The sequence below is a fragment of the Symphalangus syndactylus genome, chromosome 2 (genome assembly GCF_028878055.3).
Source record: "Symphalangus syndactylus isolate Jambi chromosome 2, NHGRI_mSymSyn1-v2.1_pri, whole genome shotgun sequence".
Classification (NCBI taxonomy): domain Eukaryota; kingdom Metazoa; phylum Chordata; class Mammalia; order Primates; family Hylobatidae; genus Symphalangus; species Symphalangus syndactylus.
This window is the reverse complement of record NC_072424.2, coordinates 62,988,769-63,007,644: the sequence shown is the minus strand read 5'-3', so window position 1 is coordinate 63,007,644 and position 18,876 is coordinate 62,988,769. Positions and strand designations below refer to the sequence as shown.

General features: G+C 37.9%; 1 pseudogene; it reads left to right on the top strand.

Moving 5' to 3' along the window:
* LOC134733712 (uncharacterized) overlaps window positions 1-18,876 on the top strand; it is a 194,794-nt pseudogene that overhangs the window by 50,541 nt on the left and 125,377 nt on the right.

Genomic DNA, 18,876 nt, shown 5'->3' with positions numbered 1-18,876 from the left:
GTGGAATCTGCAATTGGATATTTGGAGGGCTTTGAGGCCTATGGTGACAAAATATCTTCCCATAAAAACTACACAGAAGCATTCTGTGAAACTACTTTCTGATCTGTGCACTCATCTCAAAGTGTTGAACCTTTCTTTTGGGTGAGCAGTTTTGAAACACTCTTTTTGTAGAATCTGCAAGTGGACATTTGGAGTGTTTTACAGCTAATGGTGAAAAAATACCTTCAAATAATAACTACGTAGAAGCATTCTGTGAAACTCCCTTCTGATCTGTCCATTAATCTCTGAGAGTTCAAATTTCTTTTGACTGAGTAGTTTTGATACTCTCTTTATGTAGTATCTGCAAGTGGATATTTAGAGAGCATTGAGGCATATGGTGAAAACCGAATTATCTTCCCATAGAAACTCCACATAACCATTCTGAGAAACTTCTTTCTTTTCTGTGGATTCATCTCAGAGACATGAAACATTCTTTTTATTGAACAGTTTTGAAACACTCCTTTTGTAGTATCTGCAAGTGGACATTTGGAATGAATTTGAGGCCTAGGGTGAAAAACAAAATATCTTCGCATGCAAACTGCACAGAAGCATTCTGCGAAAATCCTTTCTGATCTGTGTATTCCTCTCACACAGCTGAACCTTTCTTTTAATTGAGCAGTTTTGAAACACACTCTTTATAGAATCTGGAATTGGACGTTTTGAGCACTTTGAGGTGTACGGTGAAAAACGAAATATCTTCCCAGAAAAACTACATAGAAGCCTTTTGTGAAACAACTTTCTGCTCTGTGCATTCATCTCACAGAGTTAAACCTTTCTTTTCATTGAGCAGTTTTGAAACACTAGTTTTATATTATCTGCAATTGGACATTTGGAGCGCTTTGAGATCTATGGTGAAAAATGAAATATCTTCCCATAAAAACTACACAGAAGCATTCTGTGAAACTCCCTTCTGATCTGTACATTCATTTCACAGAGTTGAACTTTTCTTTCGATTGAGCAGTTTTGAAACACTCTTTTTGTGGGATCTGCAAGTGGACATTTGGAGTGTTTTGAGGCCTACGGTGAAAAACGTAATGTCTTCCCATAAAAACTACACAGAAGCTTTCTGTGAAACTTCTTTCTGGTCTGTGCATTCATCTCACAGAGTTTAACCTTTCTTTTGATTGAGCAGTTTTCAAACACTCTTTTTTTTATATCTGTATGTGGACTTTTGGAGTGCTTTGAGGCCTATGGTGAAAAATGAAATATCTTCCCACAAAAACTACACAGAAGCATCATGTGAAACCCTTTTCTGGTCTCTGCATTCATCTCACAGAGTTGAAACTTTCATTTGATTGAGCAGTTTTGAAACACACTTTTGGTAGAATCTGCAGGTGGATGTTTTGAGTGTTTTGAGGCCCAGGGTGAAAAACCAAATATCGCTGGGCATGGTGGCTCACGCTTGTAATCCCAGCACTTTGGGAGGCCGAGGCAGGTGGATCACGACGTCAGGAGATCAAGACCATGGTGAAATCCCGTCTCTACTAAAAAATACAAAAAATTAGCCAGGCGTGTTGGCGGGCACCTATATTCCCAGCTACTCGGAGAGGCTGAGGCAGGGGAATGGCGTGAACCCGGGAGGCGGAGCTTGCAGTGAGCCGAGATTGTGCCACTGCACTCCAGCCGGGGCGACAGAGCTCCGTCTGAAAAAAAAAAAAAACATATATCTTGCCATAAAAACTACAGGGAAGCATTCTGTGAAACTTCTTTCTGATCTGTGCATTCATCTCACAGAGTTCAACATTTCTTTTGATTGAGCAGTTTTGACACTCATTTTGTATGATCCGCAATTGGATATTTGGGGTGTTTTGAGGTCTATGGTGACAAACGAAATATCTTCCCATGAAAACTACAGAGAAGCATTCTGTGAAACTTCTTCCTGATTTGTGCATTCGTCTCACTAAGTTGAAACTTTCTTTTGATTGAGCAGTTTTGAGAAACCCTTTATGTATTATCTGCAATTGGACATTTGGAGTGCTTTGAGGCCTATGGTGAAAAATAAAATATCTTCCCATAAATAGTACACAGAAGCATTCTGTGAAAGTTCTTTCTGATCTGTGCATTCGTCTCGCAGAGTTGAACTTTTCTTATGATTGAGCAGTTTTGAAACACTCTTTTTGTAGAATCTAGAATTGGACGTTTGGAGTGCTTTGAGGCCTAAGGTGAAAAACGAAACATCTTCCATTGAAAACCACACCAAAGTGTTCTGTGAAACTCCTTTCTGATCTGTGCATGCATCTCACACAGTTGAAACTTTCTTTTGATTGTGCAGCTTTGAAATACTCTTTTTGTAGAATCTCGAAGTGGACGTTTGGAGGGCTTTGATGCCTATGGTGAAAAACGAAATATCCTCCCAGAAAAGCTACACGAAACCTTCTGTGAAACTTCTTTCTGATCTGTGCATTCATCACAGAGAATTGAACCTTTCTTTTGATTGAGCAGTTTTGAAACACTCTTTTAGTAGAATCTTCAATTGCACATTTGGAGCGCTTTGAGGCCTAGGGTGAAAAATGAAATATCTTCCCATAAAAACTACACAGAAGCATTCTGTGAAACTTCTTCTTGATCTGTGCGTTCATTTCACAGAGTTGAAACTTTGTTTTGATTGAGCCATTTGAAACACACATTTTGTAGAATCTGCAATTGGATATTTGGAGCTCTTTGTGGCCTACGCTGAGAAATGAATTATCTTCCCACAAAAACTACAGGGGAAGCATTCTGTGAAACTACTTTCTGATCTGCACATTCATCACACAAAGTTGAAACTTTCTTTTGATTGAGCCGTTTTGAAAAACTCTTTTTGTAGAATCTCCATTTGGACGTTTGGAGCGCTTTGAGCCCTATGGTGAAAAATGAAGTATCTTCTCGAAAAAACTACACAGAAGCTTTCTGTGAAACTTCTTTTCTTTTTTAATTTTTTTTTGCCCACAAAACAATAAACATTTTCTAAAAGTACATACAACAAAAAGATGCATATCAAACATATTAGGAAGGTTGCACATGGGAAGAAGGGGAATAGAAATGGGAGGTGGGAATTAAAGAAAATAAGAGAGGGACTTTGTATGGATCAATGATAATAACTCAATCCTCTATTTGACAAAGAAGAAGGAGAAGCAAGAGGAAGAAAAAGAAAGTGGGATAAAGGATCAGAAAGGGAGGAAAATAGAGAAAATTAGAATATGACTCCAGGGTAGACCCGTTTTGTTGTCACTTGGTTGGTTGGTTGGCTTGTCAGTTGCATTTTTCATATGTTTGCCATGTTGGCCCGGCTGGTCTCGAACTCCTAGCCTCAAGTGATCAACCCGCCTTGGCCTCCCAGACTACCGGGACTAGAGGCGTGAGCCACCACGTCCAGCCCCCACGTTGCTTCTGGCCTCAGTGGTAGTCCGCCCATATGGGGCGGCCAGGCATTGGCGCTCTCCACATCCCAGATGGGACAGCCAGGCAGAGGTGCTCCTCACTTCCCAGACTGGGCGTCCAGGCAGAGGTGCTCCTCACATCCCAGATGATGGGTGGCCAGGCAGAGGTGCTCCTCACTTCCCAGACAGGGCGGCCAGGCATAGGCGCTCCTCACTTCCCAGATGGAGTGGCCGGGCAGAGGCGCTCCTCACTCCCCAGATGGGGTGGCTGGGCAGAGGCGCTCCTCACTTCCCAGACAGGGTGGCTGGGCAGAGTTGCTCCTCACTTCCTCCCAGACAGCGTGGCCGGCAGAGGTGCTCCTCACTTCCCAGATGGGGTGGCGACCGGGCAAAGTCACTCCTCACATCCCAGATGATGGGCGGCCATGCAGAGGTGCTCTGCACATCCCAGACAATGCGCAGATTGGCAGAGGTGCTCCTCACATCCCAGATGATGGGCGGCCAGGCAGAGACATTCCTCACTTCCTAGATGGGGTGGTGGCTGGGCAGTGGTGCTCCTAACCTCCCAAATGGGGCGGCCAGGCAGAGGACCTCCTCATAACCCAGACGATGGGCATCCAGGCAGAGATGCTCCAAACCTCCCAGAAGGGCAGTGGCCAGGCAGAGGCTGCAATCCCAGCATGCTGGGAAGCCAAAGCCGGCAGCTGGGAGGTGGAGGCTGCAGGAAGCCAAGACCATGCCAACGCACTCCAGCCAGGGCAACACTGAGCACCGAGTGAGCGAGCCTCCGTCTGCAGTCCCAGCACCTCAGGAGGCTGAGGCAGGCAGACCACTCGAGTTCAGGAGCTGGAGACCAGCCTGGCCAACATGGTGAAACTGCACTTCCAGCCAAAGGAGAAAAACAAGTGAGGGTTGGTGGCACATGCCAGCAAGCCCAGGTGGCCCGCAGGGCAGTGCAGGAGAATCACGGGAGCCAGACGCAGGGAGTCTGCAGCGAGCTGAGTGGACTCCAGCCCAGGCCACGGAGGGAAAAAGAAAGAAAGAAAAGAAGAAAGAAAGAAAGGAAGGGAGGGAGGGAGGAAGGAAGGAAGGAAGGAAGGAAGGCTCTGTGAAACATCTTCCAGATCTGTACATTCATCTCACAGAGTTGAAAATTTCTTTGGATTGAGCAGTTTTGAAACACTCATTCTGTAGAATCCACAATTGGATATTTGGAGTGCTTTGAGGACTATGGTGAGAAACGAAATATCTTCCCCTAAAAACTGCACAGCAGCATTCTGTGAAACTCCTTTCTGATCTGTGCATTCATCTCACAGAGTTGAACCTTTCTTTTGATTAAGCAGTTTGAAACACACCTTTTGTAGAATCTCCAGGAGGACATTTGGAGCGCTTTGAGCCCTATGCTGAAAAACGAAGTATCTTCCCGAAATAACTAAAAAGAAGCATTCTGTGAATTTCTTCCAGATCTGTACATTCATCTTACAGAGTTGAAACTTTCTTTGGATTGAGCAGTTTTGAAACACTCATTTTGCAGCATCCACAAGTGGATATTTGGAGTGCTTTGGGGACTATGGTGAGAAACGAACTATCTTCCCATAAAAGCTACACAGAAGTATTCTGTGAAATTTCTTCCTGATATGTGCATTCATCTCACAGAGTTCAAACTTTCTTTTGATTGAGCAATTTTGAAACACTCATTTTGTAGAACCTGCAAGTGTATATTTGGAGGGCTTTGTGGACTACGGTGAGAAACAAAACATCTTCTCACAAAAACTACACAGAAGCATTACATGAAACTTCTTTCTTATCTGCACATTCATCTCACAGAGTTGAAACTTTCTTTTGATTGAGCAGTTTTGAAACACTGTTTTTGTAGAATCTAGAAGTGGACGTTTGGAGTGCTTAGAGGCCCAAGGTGCAAAAAGAAATATCTTCCAATAAAAAACTATACAGAATAATTCTGTGAAACTTCCTTCTGATCTGTGCATTCATCTAACAGAGTTGAACTTCTCTTTTGATTCAGCAGTTTTGAAAGACTCTTTGTAGAATCTGCAAATGTACGTTTGGAGTGCTTTGAGGCCTAGGGTGAAATATGAAATATCTTCCTACAAAAACTACACAGAAGCATTCTGTGAAACTTCTTCCTGATATGTGCATTCATCTCACAGAGTTGAACCTTTGTTTTGATTGAGCAGTTTTGAAACACACATTTTGTAGAATCCACAACTGGATATTTGGAGCTCTTTGAGGCCTATGGTGAGGAAGGAAATATCTTCTGATAAAAAATACACAGAAGCATTCTGTGAAACTTCTTTGTGATCTGAACATTCATCACACAGATTTGAAACTTTCTTTTGATTGAGCAGTTTTGAAACACACTTTTGGTGGAATCTCCATGTGGACGTTTGGAGCGCTGTGAGCCCTATGGTGAAAAGCGAAATATCTTCTCGAAAAAACTACATAGAAGCATTCTGTGAAACTTCTTCCAGATCTGTACATTCATCTCATAGACTTCAAAATTTCTTTGGATTGAGCAGTTTTGAAAAACACTTTTTATTGAATCCGCAAGTGAATATTTGGAGTGCTTTTAGGACTATGGTGAGAAACGAAATATCTTCCCATAAAAACTACACAGCAGCATTTTGTGAAACTTTTTTCTGATCTGTGCATTAATCTCACAGAGTTGAACCTTTCTTTTGATTGAGCAGTTTTGAAACAGTCTTTTTGTAGTATCTGGACATGGATGTTTAGAGTGCTTTGGGGCCTAAGGTGAAAAATGAAATATCGTCCCCTAAAAACAACACAGAAGCATTCTGTGAAACTCCTTTCTAATCTGTGCATTCATCTCACAGAGCTGAAACTTTCTTTTAATTGAGCAGTTTTGAAACACTCTTTCTGTAGAATCTAGAAGTGGACATTTGGAGCGCTTTGACTCCTATGGTGAAGAATGAAATATCTTCCCATAAAAACTACACAGAAGCATTCTGTGAAACTTCTTTCTGATCCGTGCATTCATCTCACATAGTTGAACCTTTCTTTTGATTGGGCAGTTTTGAAACACTCTTTTTGTAGAGTCTGCAAGTGGATGTTTGGAGCGCTTTGAGGCCTATGGTGAAAAAGGACATATCTTCTCATAAAAAAACAGAGAAGCGTTTTGTGAATCTTCTTTAAGATCTGTGCATTCATCACACAGATTTGAAACTTTCTTGTTATTGAACTGTTTTGAGACAATTTTTTGTAGAATCTGGAAGTGGTCGTTTGGATCGCTTTGAGGTAAATGGTGAAAAACGAAATATCTTCCCATAAATACTACACAGATGCATTCTGTGGAACTTCTTCCTGATCTGTGCATTCATTTCACAGAGTTGAACTTTTCTTTTGATTGAGCACTTTTGAAACATTCACTTTGTAGAATCCGCAAGTGAATATTTGGAGCACTATGAGACCTATGGTAAAAAAAAAATATCTTCCATAAAAACTACATGGATGCATTCTGTTAAGCTTCTGCCATATCTGTTCATTCGTCTCTCAGAGTTGAAACTTTCTTTTGATTGAGCAGTTTTGAAACACTCTTTTTGCAAATTCTAGAAGTGGACATTTTGAGCGCTTTGACTCCTATGGTGAAAAATGAAACATCTTCCCATAAAAACGACACAGAAGCATTCTGTGAAATTCCTGTCTGATCAGTGCATTCATCTCACAGATTTGAACCTTTCTTTTGATTGAGCAGTTTTCAAAAACTCTTTTTGTATAATCTGTAAGTGGACATTTTGAGCGCTTTGAGTCCTATGGTGAGAAACGGTATGTTTTCCCATAAAAACTACAGAGAAGCATTCTGTGAAACGTCTTTCTGATCTGCACATTCATCACACAGAGTTCAAACTTTTTTTTGATTGGGCAGTTTTGAAACACACTTTTTGTAGAATTTCCATGTGGACTTTGCGATGCTTTGAGCCCTATGGTGAAAAACGAAATATCTTTCCAAAAAAACTACACAGAGCTATTCTGTGAAACTTCTTCTGGATCTTTACATTCATCTGACAGAGCTGAAAGTTTCTTTGTATTTAGCAGTTTTGAAACATCCATTTTGTAGCATCCACAAGTGGATATTTGGAGTGCTTTGAAGACTATGGAGAGAAATGAAATATCATCCCATAAAAACTACACAGCAGCATTCGGGGAAACTTCTTTCTGATCTGTACATTCATCTCACTGACTTGAAACTGTCTTTTCATTGAGAAGTTTTGAAGCACCCTTTCTGGAGAATCTGCAAGTGGACGTTTAGTTCGCTTTGTGGCCTATGGTGAAAAACAAAATAGCTTCCAATAAAAACTACACAGAATCATTCTGTGAAACTTCTTCCTGATGTGTGCACTCATCTCACAGAGTTTAACATTTCTTTTCATTGAGCAGTTTCGAAACACTCTTTTTGTAGGATCTGCAAGTGTATATTTGGAGCGCTTTGAGGCCTATGGTGAAAAACGAAATATCTTCCTATAAAAACTACACAGATGCATTCTATGAAACTTCTTTCTCATCAGGGCACTCAACTAACAGATTTGAAACTTTCTTTGGAATGAGCAGCTCAGAAAAACACATTTTGCATAACCTGCAAATGGACGTTTGGAGCACTTTCAGGCCTACGGTGAGAAATGACATATCTTCCCATAAAAATTACACAGACGCATTTTGTGAAACTTCTTTCTATTCTGTTCATTCATCTCACAGAGTAGAACCTTTCTTTTGATTGAGCAGTTTTGAAACACACTTTTTGTAGAATATACAAGTGGACATTTGGAGCGCTTTGAGGCCTATGGTGAAAATGGAAATATCTTCAAGTAAAAACCGCACAGAATAATTCTGTGAAAATTCTTTCTATTCTCTGCATTCATCTCACAGAGTTGAATCTTTCCTTTGATTGAGCAGTTTTTAAACACTCTTTTTGTATAAACTGCAAGTGGACATTTGGAGCCTTTTCAGGCCTATCGTGGAAAAATATATATCTTCAAATGAAAACTACACACAAGTGATCTGTGAAACTCCTTTATGATCTGTGCATTCATCTCAGAGTGGAAGCTTTGTTTTGATAGTGCAGCTTTGAAACAGGATTCCTGTAAAGTCTGCAATTGGACATTTCCAGAGCATTGAGGTCTATGGTGAAAAAAGAAATATCATCCCATAAAAACTGCATGGAAGCATTCTGTGAAACTTCTTCCTGATCTGTGCAATCATCTAACAGAGTTGAACATTACTTTTGATTGAGCAGTTTTGAAAAACTCTTTTTGTAGAATGTGCATGTGAACATTTTGAGAACATTGAGGCCTACGGTGAAAAACGAAATATCTTCCCATAAAAACTACTCAGAAGCATTCTGTGAAACTTATTTCTATTCTGTTCATTCATCTCACAAAGTAGAAACCTTTTTTGATTTAGCAGCTTTGAAACACTCTTTTTGTAGAATCTGCAAGTGGACATTTGGAGCGCTTTGAGGCCTATCGTGGAAAAAGAAACATCTTCAAATAAACACTACACAGAAGAATTCAGTGAAACTTCTTTCTGATCTGTGCATTCATCTAACTGAGATGAATTTTCTTTTGATTGAGCTGTTTTGAAACACTCTTTTTCTAGAATCTGCAAGTGGGTATTTGGAGAAAATTGAGGCATACGGTGAAAAACAAAATATCTTCCCATTATAACTACACAGAAGCATTCTGTGAAACTATTTTCTGATCTGTGCCTTCATCTAACAGAATAGAACAATTCTTTTGATTGAGCAGTATTGAAACACTCTTTTTGTAGAATCAGCAAGTGGACATTTGGAAATCTTTCAGGCCTATGGTGAGAAACGAAATATCTTCAAGTAAAAACTACACAGAATACTTCTGTTAAAATTCTTTCTGTTCTGTGCATTCATCTCACAGAGATGAACCTTTCTTTTGATTGAACAGTTTTGAAACACTCTTTTTGTAGAATCTGCAAGGGGACATTTTGAGCGTTTTGAGGCCTATTGAGGTAAAAGCAATATATTCAAACTTCTTTCTGATCTGTGCATTCATCTAACATAGTTGAACCTTACTTTTGATGGAGCAGTTTTGAAACACTCTTTTTGTAGAATCTGCAAGTGGACATTTGGAGTACATTGAAGCCTACGGTGAAAAACGAAATACATTCCCATAAAAACTACACAGAAGTATTCTGTGAAACTTCTTTCTATTCTGTTTTTTCATCTCACAGAGTTGAACCTTTCTTTCGATTGAGCAGTTTTGAAACATTCTATTTGTAGAATCTGCAAGTGGATATTTGGAGCGCTTTGAGGCCTATGTTGAAAATGGAAATATCTTCACGTAAAAACTACACAGAATAGTTCTGTGGAAATTCTTTCCATTCTCTGCATTCATCTCAAAGAGTTGAACCTTACTTTTGATTGAGCATTTTTGAAACACTCTTTTTGTAGAATCTGCAAGTGGACATTTGTAGATTTTTGAGGCCTATGGTTAAAAAAAATATATCTTCAAGTAAAAACTACACAGAATACTTCTGTGAAAATTCTTTCTATTCTCTGCATCATCTCACAGAGTTGAACGTTTCCTTTGATTGAGCAGTACAGAAACACTCTTTTTGTATAGACTGCAAGTGGACATTTGGAGCGTTTTGAGGCCTATCGTGAAAATAGATATATCTTCATATGAAAACTACACACGAGTAATCTGTGAAGCTTCTTTATCAACTGTGCATTCATCTCAGAGAGTGGAACTTTTCCTTTGATTGTGTAGCTTTGAAACAGGCTTTTTGTAGAATATGCAATTGGACATTTCTAGAGCATTGAGGCCTAAGGTGAAAAAAGAAATATCTTCCCATAAAAACCCCAAAGAAGCATTCTCTGAAACTTTTTTCTGATCTGTGCGTTCATCTAACAGGGTTGAACCTTAATTTTGATTGAGCAGTTTTGAAACACTTTTTGTAGAATCAGGAAGTGGATATTTGGAAAACATTGAGGCCTACGTTGAGAAATGAAATATTTTCCCATAAAACTACACAGAGGCATTCTGTGAAACTTCTTTCTATTCTGTTCATTCATCTCACAGAGTAGAACATTTCATTTGATTGAGCAGTTTTGAAGCACTCTTTTTGTAGAATCTGCAAGTGGACATTTGGAGCACTTTGAGGCCTATGTTGAAAATGGAAATATCTTAAAGTAAAAACTACACAGAATACTTCTGTGAAAATTCTTTCTATTCTCTGCATTCATCTCACAGAGTTGAACCTTTCTTTTGATTGAGCTGTTTTGAAACACTCCTTTTGTAGAATCTGCAAGTGGGTATTTTGAGAATACTGAGGCCTTCGATGAGAAACGCAATATATTCCCATTATAACTACACAGAAGCATTCTGTGAAACTACTTTCTGATCTGTGCATTCATCTGACTGAGTAGAACAATTCTTTTGATCGAGCAGTATTGAAACACTGTTTTTGTTGAATCTGCAAGGGGATATTTGGCGAATATTGAGGCTTATGGTGTAAAACGAAATATCTTCCACTTAAAACTACACAGAAGCATTCTGTGAAACTTCTCTCTGATCTGTGCATTCATCTAACTGAGTTGAACTTTTCTTTTGATTGAGCTGTTTTGAGACACTCTTTTTGTAGAATCTGCAAGTCGATAATTGGGGAATATTGAGGCCTTCAGTGAGAAACGCAATATATTCCCATTATAACTACACAGAAGAATTCTGCGAAACTGCTTTTTGATCTGTGCATTCATCTAACATTGTAGAACAATTCTTTTGATTAAGCGGTATTGCAACACTCTTTTTGTAGAATCAGCAAGTGGACATTTGGATATCTTTCAGACCTATGGTGAGAAACGAAATATCTTCCAGTAAAAACTACACAGAATACTTCTGTGAAAATTCTTTCTATTCTGTGCATTCATCTCACAGAGTTTAACCTTTCTTTTGAGCAATTTTGAAACACACTTTTTGTAGACTCTGCAAGTGGACATTTCTAGCGCTTTGAGACCTATCCTGGAAAAAGAATTTTCTTCAAAGGAAAACTACACACAAAGTAATCTGTGAAACTTCTTTATGAACTGTGCATTCATCTCAGAGAGTGGAACTTTTCTTTTGATAGTGCAGCTTTGAAAAAGGATTTTTGTAGAATCTGCAATTGAAGATTTCTAGAGCATTGAGGCCTATAGTGAAAAAAGAAATATCTTCCCATAAAAACTCCACGGAAGCATTCTGTGAAACTTCTTTCTGATGTGTGCATTCATCTAACAGAGTTGAACCTTACTTTAGATTGAGCAGTCTTGAAACACTCTTTTTGTAGTATCTGCAAGTGGACATTTAGTCAACTTTGAGGCCTACGGTGAAAAAAGAAATATCTTCCCATAAAATCTACACAGAAGCAGTCTGTGAGACTCCTTTATATTCTGTTCATTCATCTCATGGAGTAGAACATTTCTTTTGAGGAGTTTTGAAACACAATTTTACAGAATCTGCAAGTGGACATTTGGAGCGCTTTGAGGCCTATCGTGCAAAAAGGAATATCTTCAAATAAAAACTACACAGAAGCATTCTGTGAAATTCCTTTCTGATCTGTGCATTCATCTAACAGAGTTGTACCTTTCTTTTGATTGAGCAGTTTTGAAACTCTCTTTTTGTTGAATCTGCTAGTGGACATTTGGAGAATATTGAGGCCTACAGTGAAAAACGAAGTATCTGCCTATAAAAACTACACAGAAGCATTCTGTGAAACTTCTTTCATTCTGTTCATTCATCTCACAGATTAGAACCTTTCTTTTGACTGAGCAGTTTCGAAACACTCTTTTTGTAGAATCTGCAACTGCACATTTTGGAGCACTTTGAGGCCTATGGTGAAAATGGAAATATCTTCAAGTAAAAACTACACAGAATAGTTCTGTGAAAATTCTTTCTATTCTCTGTATTCATCTCACAAAGTTGAACATTTCCTTTGATTGAGCAGTTTTGAAACACTCTTTTTGTATAAACTGCAAGTGGACATTTGAAGTGTTTGGAGGCCTATCGTGGAAAAAGTCATATTCTTCAAATGAAAACTACACACAAGTAATCTCTGAAACTTCTTTATGAACTGTGCATTCATCTCAGACAGTAGAACCTTTCTTTTGATAGTGCAGCTTTGAAACAGGTTTTTTGTTGAATCTGCAATTGGACATTTCTAGAGCATTGAGGCCTATGATGAAAAAAGAAATATATTCCCATAAAAACTCCACGAAAGCACTCTGCAAAACTTCTTTCTGATTTGTGCATTCTTCTAAAAGGGTTGAACGTTTCTTTTGACTGAGCAGTTTTGAAACACCCTTTTTGTAGAATCTGCAAATGGACATATGAAGAGGATTGAGGCCTCAGGTGAAAAACGGAATATCGTCACATGAAAAGTACACAGAAGGATTCTGTGAAAGTTCTTTCTGTTCTGTGCGTTCATCTTACAGAGATGAACTTATCTTTGATGGAGCAGTTTTGAAACACTCTTTTTGTAGAATTTGCAAGTGGACACTTGGAGCGTTTTTAGGCCTATTATGAGAAACGAAATATCTTCAAATAAAAACTGCAAAGAAGCATTATGGGAAACTTCTTTCTGATCTGTGCATTCATCTAACAGCGTAGAACCTTCTTTTTGACTGAGCATTTTTGAAACACTCTTTTTGTAGAATCTGCAAGTGGACAACTGCATTGCTTTGAGGCATATGGTGAAAAAGGAAATGTCTTCAAATAAAAACTACACGGAAGCATTCTGTGAAACTTCTTTCTGATCTGTGCATTCATCTAAGAGAATTTAACTTTTCTTTTGACTGAGCAGTTTTGAAAAATACTTTTTGTAGAATCTGCAAGTGAACATTTGGAGAGCATTGTGGCCTATGCTGAAAAAGGAAACATCTTCCCATTAAAAGTACACAGAAGCATTCTGTTAAACTTCTTTCTGTTCTGTTTTTTCATTTCATAGAGACGAACCTTTCTTTTGATTCAGAAGATTTGAAACACTCTTTTTGTAAAATCTGCAAGTGGACCTTTGAAGCGCTTGTGGCTTATGGTGAAAAAGGAAATATCTTCAAATAAAAACTACACAGAAGCATTCTGTGAAACTTCCTTCTGATCTGTGCATTCATATTACAGAATTGAACATTTCTTTTGACTGAGTAGTTTTGAAACACTCTTTTTGTAGCATCTGCAAGTGGACATTTGGAGTGCATTGAGGCCTATGGTGAAAAATGAAATATCTTCCCATGAAAACAGTACAGAAGGATTGTGTGAATCTTCTTTCTGTTCTGTGCCTTTATCTTACAGAGATAAACCTATGTTTTGATAGAGCAGTTTGGAAACACTCTTTTTGTAGAATCTGCATGTGGACATTTGGAGAGCTTTGAGGCCTTTGGTGAGAAACGAAATATCTTCAAATGAAAACTACACAAAAGCATTCTCTGAAACTTCTTTCTGATCTGTTCATTCATCTAACAGAGTTGAGCCTTTCTTTTGACTGAGCAGTTTTGAAACACTCTTTTTGTAGCATCTGTAAGTGAATATTTGGAACTATTTAAGGCCTATGGTGAAAAAGGAAATATCTTCAAACTAAAGTACACAGAAGCATTCTGTGAAACTTCTTTCTGATCTGTGCAATCATCTAAGAGAGTTGAGATTTTCTTTTGACAGCACTTTTGAAACACACTTTTGGTAGTATCTGCAAGTGAACATTTGGAAAGCATTGAGGACTACGGTGAAAAACGAAATATCTTCCCATGAAAACTGCACAGAAGGATTGTGTGAAACCTCTTTCTGTTCTGTGCGTTTATCTTACAGAGATGAACCTATCTTTTCATAGAGCAGTTTTGAAACACTCTTTTTGTAGAATCGGCAAGTGGACATTTGGAGAGCTTTGAGGCCTATGGTGAAAAAAGTAGTATCTTCAAATAAAAACTACACAAAAGGATTTTGTGAAACTTCTTTCTGATCTGCTCATTCATCTAACAGAGTTGAAACTTTCTTTTGACTGAGCAGTTTTGAAACACTCTTTTTGTAGAATCTGCAAGTGGACATTCAGATAGCATTGAAGCCTATGGTGAAAAACGAAATATATTCCCATGAAAACTACACAGAAGGATTCTGTGAAACTTCTTTCTGTTCTGTGCATTCATTTAACAGAGTTGAATCTTTCTTTTGACTGAGCAGTTTTGAGACACTCTTTTTGTAAAATCTGCAAGTGGACATTTGGAGTGATTTGAGGCCTATGGTGAAAAAGGAAATATCTTCCAATAAAAATTACACAGAAGGATTCTGTGAAACTTCTTTCTGATCTGTGCATTCATCTAACAGAGTTGAACCTTTCTTTTGATGGAGCAGTTTTGAAACACTCTTTTTGTAGAATCTGCAAGTAGACATTTGGAAAGCATTGAGGCCTATGGTGAAAAATGAAATATCTTCACATGAAAACTACACAGAAGGATTCTGTGAAACTTCTTTCTGTTTTGGGCATTCATCTAACAGAGTTGAACCTTTCTTTTGGCTGAGAAGGTTTGAAAAACTCTTTTGGTAGAATCTGCATGTGGACATTTGGAGAGCATTGAGGCCTATATTGAGAAACGAAACATCTTCCCATAAAAATTATACAGAAGCATTTTGTTAAACTTTTTTCTGTTCTGTGCGTTCATCTCACAGGGAAGACCTTTTCTTTTGATTGAGCAGTTTTTAAACAATCTCTTTGTAGAATCTGCAAGTAGACATTTGGTGCGCTTTGAGGCCTATCGAGGAAAAAGGAATATCTTCAAATAAAAACTACACAGATGCATTCTGTGAAACTTCTTACTGTTCTGTGCATTCACCTAAGATAGTTGAAAATTTCTTTTGACAGAGCAGTTTTGAAACACACTTTTTGTATAATCTGAAAGTGGATATTTGGAAAGCATTGAGGCCAATGTTGAGCAATGAAATATGGTCCCATGAAAACTACACAGAAGGATTCTGTGAAACTTCTTTCAATTCTGTGAATTCATCTTACAGAGATGAAACTTTCTTTTGACTGATCAGTTTTGAAACACACTTTTTGTAGAATCTGCGTGTGGACATTTGGAGAGCATTGAGGTCTATGTTGAAAAACGAAATGTCTTCCCATGAAAACTACACAGAAGGATTCTGTGAAACTTCATTTTCTTCTGTGCATTCATCTTACAGAGATGAACCTATCGTTTGATTTATGAGTTTTGAAACACTCTTATTGTAGAATCTGCAAGTGGCCACTTGGAGGGCTTTGAGGCCAACGGCGAGAAATGAAATATCTTCAAATAAAAACTACACAGAAGCATTCTGTGATAATTCTTTATGATCTGTGCATTCATCTTACCTAGTTGAAACCCTCTTTTGACTGTGCAGTTTTGAAACACTCTTTTTGTAGAATCTGCAAGTGGACATTTGGAGAGCTTTATGCCTATGGTGAAAAAGGAAATATCTTCAAATAAAAACTACACAGAAGCATTCTGTGAAACTTCTTTCTGATCTGCGCATTCATCTAACAGGGTTGAACCTTTCTTTCGACTGAGAAGTTTTGAAACACGCTTTTTTGTGGGATCTGCATCTGAACTTTTGGAGGGCTTTGAGGACTATGGTTAAAAATGAATTATCTTCCCATAAAAACTATACAGAACTGTTCTGTCAAATTTCTTTCTGTTCTGTGCATTCATCTTACAGAGATGAGTCTTTCTTTTGATTGAACCGTTTTGAAACACTCTTTTTGTAGAATCTGCAACTGGATATTTTGAGTGCTTTGGGGCCTATAGTGAGAAACGAAATATCCTCAAATAAAAACAACACTGAAGCATTTGGTGAAACTTCCTTCTCATCTGCACATTTATCTAACAGTGTTCAACCTTTCTTTTGATTGAGCAGTTTAGAAACACTCTTTGTAAAATCTGCAAGTGGTAATTTGGAGCGCTTTGAGGCCTATTGTGAAAAGGAAATATCTTCAAATAAAAACAACACAGAAGCATTCTGTCAAACTTCTTTCTCATCTGTGCATTCATCTAACAGAGTTGAACCTTTCTTTTGACTGAGCAGTTTTGAAACACTCTTTTTGTATAATCTGCAAGGGGACATTTGGAGCGCATTGAGGCCTATGGTGAAAAACGAGGTATCTTCCCATAAAAACTACACAGCAGTATTCTGTTAAACTACTTTCTGTTCTGTGCGTACACCTCACAGAGAAGAACCTTTCTTTTGATTGAGCAGTTTTGAAACACTCTCTTTGTAGAATCTGCAAGTGGACATTTGGAGTGCTTTGTGGGCTATGGTGAAAAAGGAAATGTCTTCAAATAAAAAAATACACAGAAGCATTTTTGAAACTTCTTTCTGATCTGTGCATTCATCTAACAGAGTTGAAACTTTCTTTTGACTGAGCAGCTTTCAAACACTCTTTTTGGAGTATCTGCATGTGGACATTTGGAGAGTATTGATGTCTATGGTGAAAAACGAACTGTCTTCCCTAGAAAACTACACAAAAGGATTCTGTCAAACTTCTTTCTGTTCTGTGCATTCTTCTTACAGAGATGAACCTATCTTTTGATTGAGCAATTTTGAAACCCTCTTTTTGTAGAATCTGCAAGTGGACATTTGGAGCGCTTTGTGGGCTATATTTAGGTATGAAATATCTTCAAATAAATACTACCTAGAAGCACTCTGTGAAACTTCTTTCTCATCTGTGCATTCATCTAACAGTGTTGAACTTTTCTTTTGACTGAACAGTTTTGGAACAGTATTTTGTAGAATTTCCAAGTGTACATTTGGAGCACTTTGAGGCCTGTGGTGAAAAAGGAAGTATCTTCAAATAAAAACTACATATAAGAATTCTGTGAAACTTCATTCTGATCTGTGCATTCTTCTAACAGAGTTGTAATTTTCTTTTGACTGAGCAGTTTTGAAACACTCTTTTGGTAGTATCTGCATATGGACGTTTGAAAACATTGAGGCCAATTGTGAAAAATTAAATATCTTCCCATAAATACTACAAAGAAGCATTTTGTTAAACTTCTTTCTGTTCTCTGCGTTCATCTCACAGAGAAGAACTTTCTTTTGATTGAGCAGTTTTGAAACACTCATTTTGTAGAATCTGCAAGTGGACGTTTTGAGAGCTTTGATGCCTATGGTGAAAAAGGAAATATCTTCAAATAAAAACTACACAGAAGCATTCTGTGAAACTACTTTCAGATCTGTGCTTTCATCTAACAGAATTGAACCTTTCTTTTGATAGAGCAGCATTGAAACACTTTTTGTAAAATCTGCATGTGGACTTTTGGAGCGCTTTGAGGTCTACGGGGAGAAACAGAATATCTACAAAGAAAATCTACACCGAAGCATTCTGTGAAACTTCTTTCTGATCTGTACATTTATCTAACAATGCTGAGACTTTCTTTTGATTGAGCAGTTTTGAAACACTCTTTTTATAGAATCTGCAAATGGACATTTGGAGAGCTTTGTGGCCTATGGTGAAAAACGAAATATCTTCTAATAAAAACTACACAGAAGCATTTTGTGAAACTTCTTTCTGATCTATGCATTCATCTAACGGAGTTGAATCTTTCTTTTGACTGAGCAGCTTTTAAACACTCTTTTTGTAGAATCTGCATGTGGACATTGGAGAGCACTGAGGCCTGTAGTGAAAAAAGAAATGTCTTCCCATAAAAACTACACAGAAGCATTCTGTTAAATTTCTTCCTTTTCTGTGCATTCATCTAATGGAGAAGAATCTTTTTTTGATTGAGCAGATTTGAAACACTCTTTTTTGAAGAATCTGCAAATGGACGTTTTCAGCGCTTGGAGACCTAGGGTGAGAAATGAAATATCTTCAAATAAAAGTTTCACAGAAGCATTTTCTGAAACTTATTTCTGATCTGTGCATTTATCTAACAGTGTTGAAACTTTCTTTTGATTGAACAGTTTTGAAACACTCTTTTTGTAGAATCTGAGAGTGGACATTTGGAAAGCATTGAGGCCTGTGTTGAAAAACGAAATATCTTCCCATGAAAATTACACAGAAGAATTCTGTGAAACTTCTTTCTGTTCTGTGCATTCATCTTACAGAGATGAAAATTTCTTTTGACTGAGCAGTTTTGAAACACTCTTTTTGTAGAATCTGCAAGTGGACATTTGGATCGCTTTTAAGCCTATGGTGAAAAATTAAATGTCTTCAAATAAAAATTGCACAGAAGCATTCTGTGAAACTTCTTTCTGATCTGTGCATTCATCTAACCGTGTTGAACTTTTCTTTTTACTGAGGAGTTTTGAAACACCCTTTTTGGAGTATCTGCATGTGGACATTTGGAGAGCATTGAGGCCTATGGTGAAAAACGAAATATCATCCCATGAAAACTACACAGAAGGTTTCTGTGAAACTTCTTTCTGTTCTGTGCATTCTTGTTACAGAGATGAACCTATCTTTTGATGGAGCAGTTTTGAAA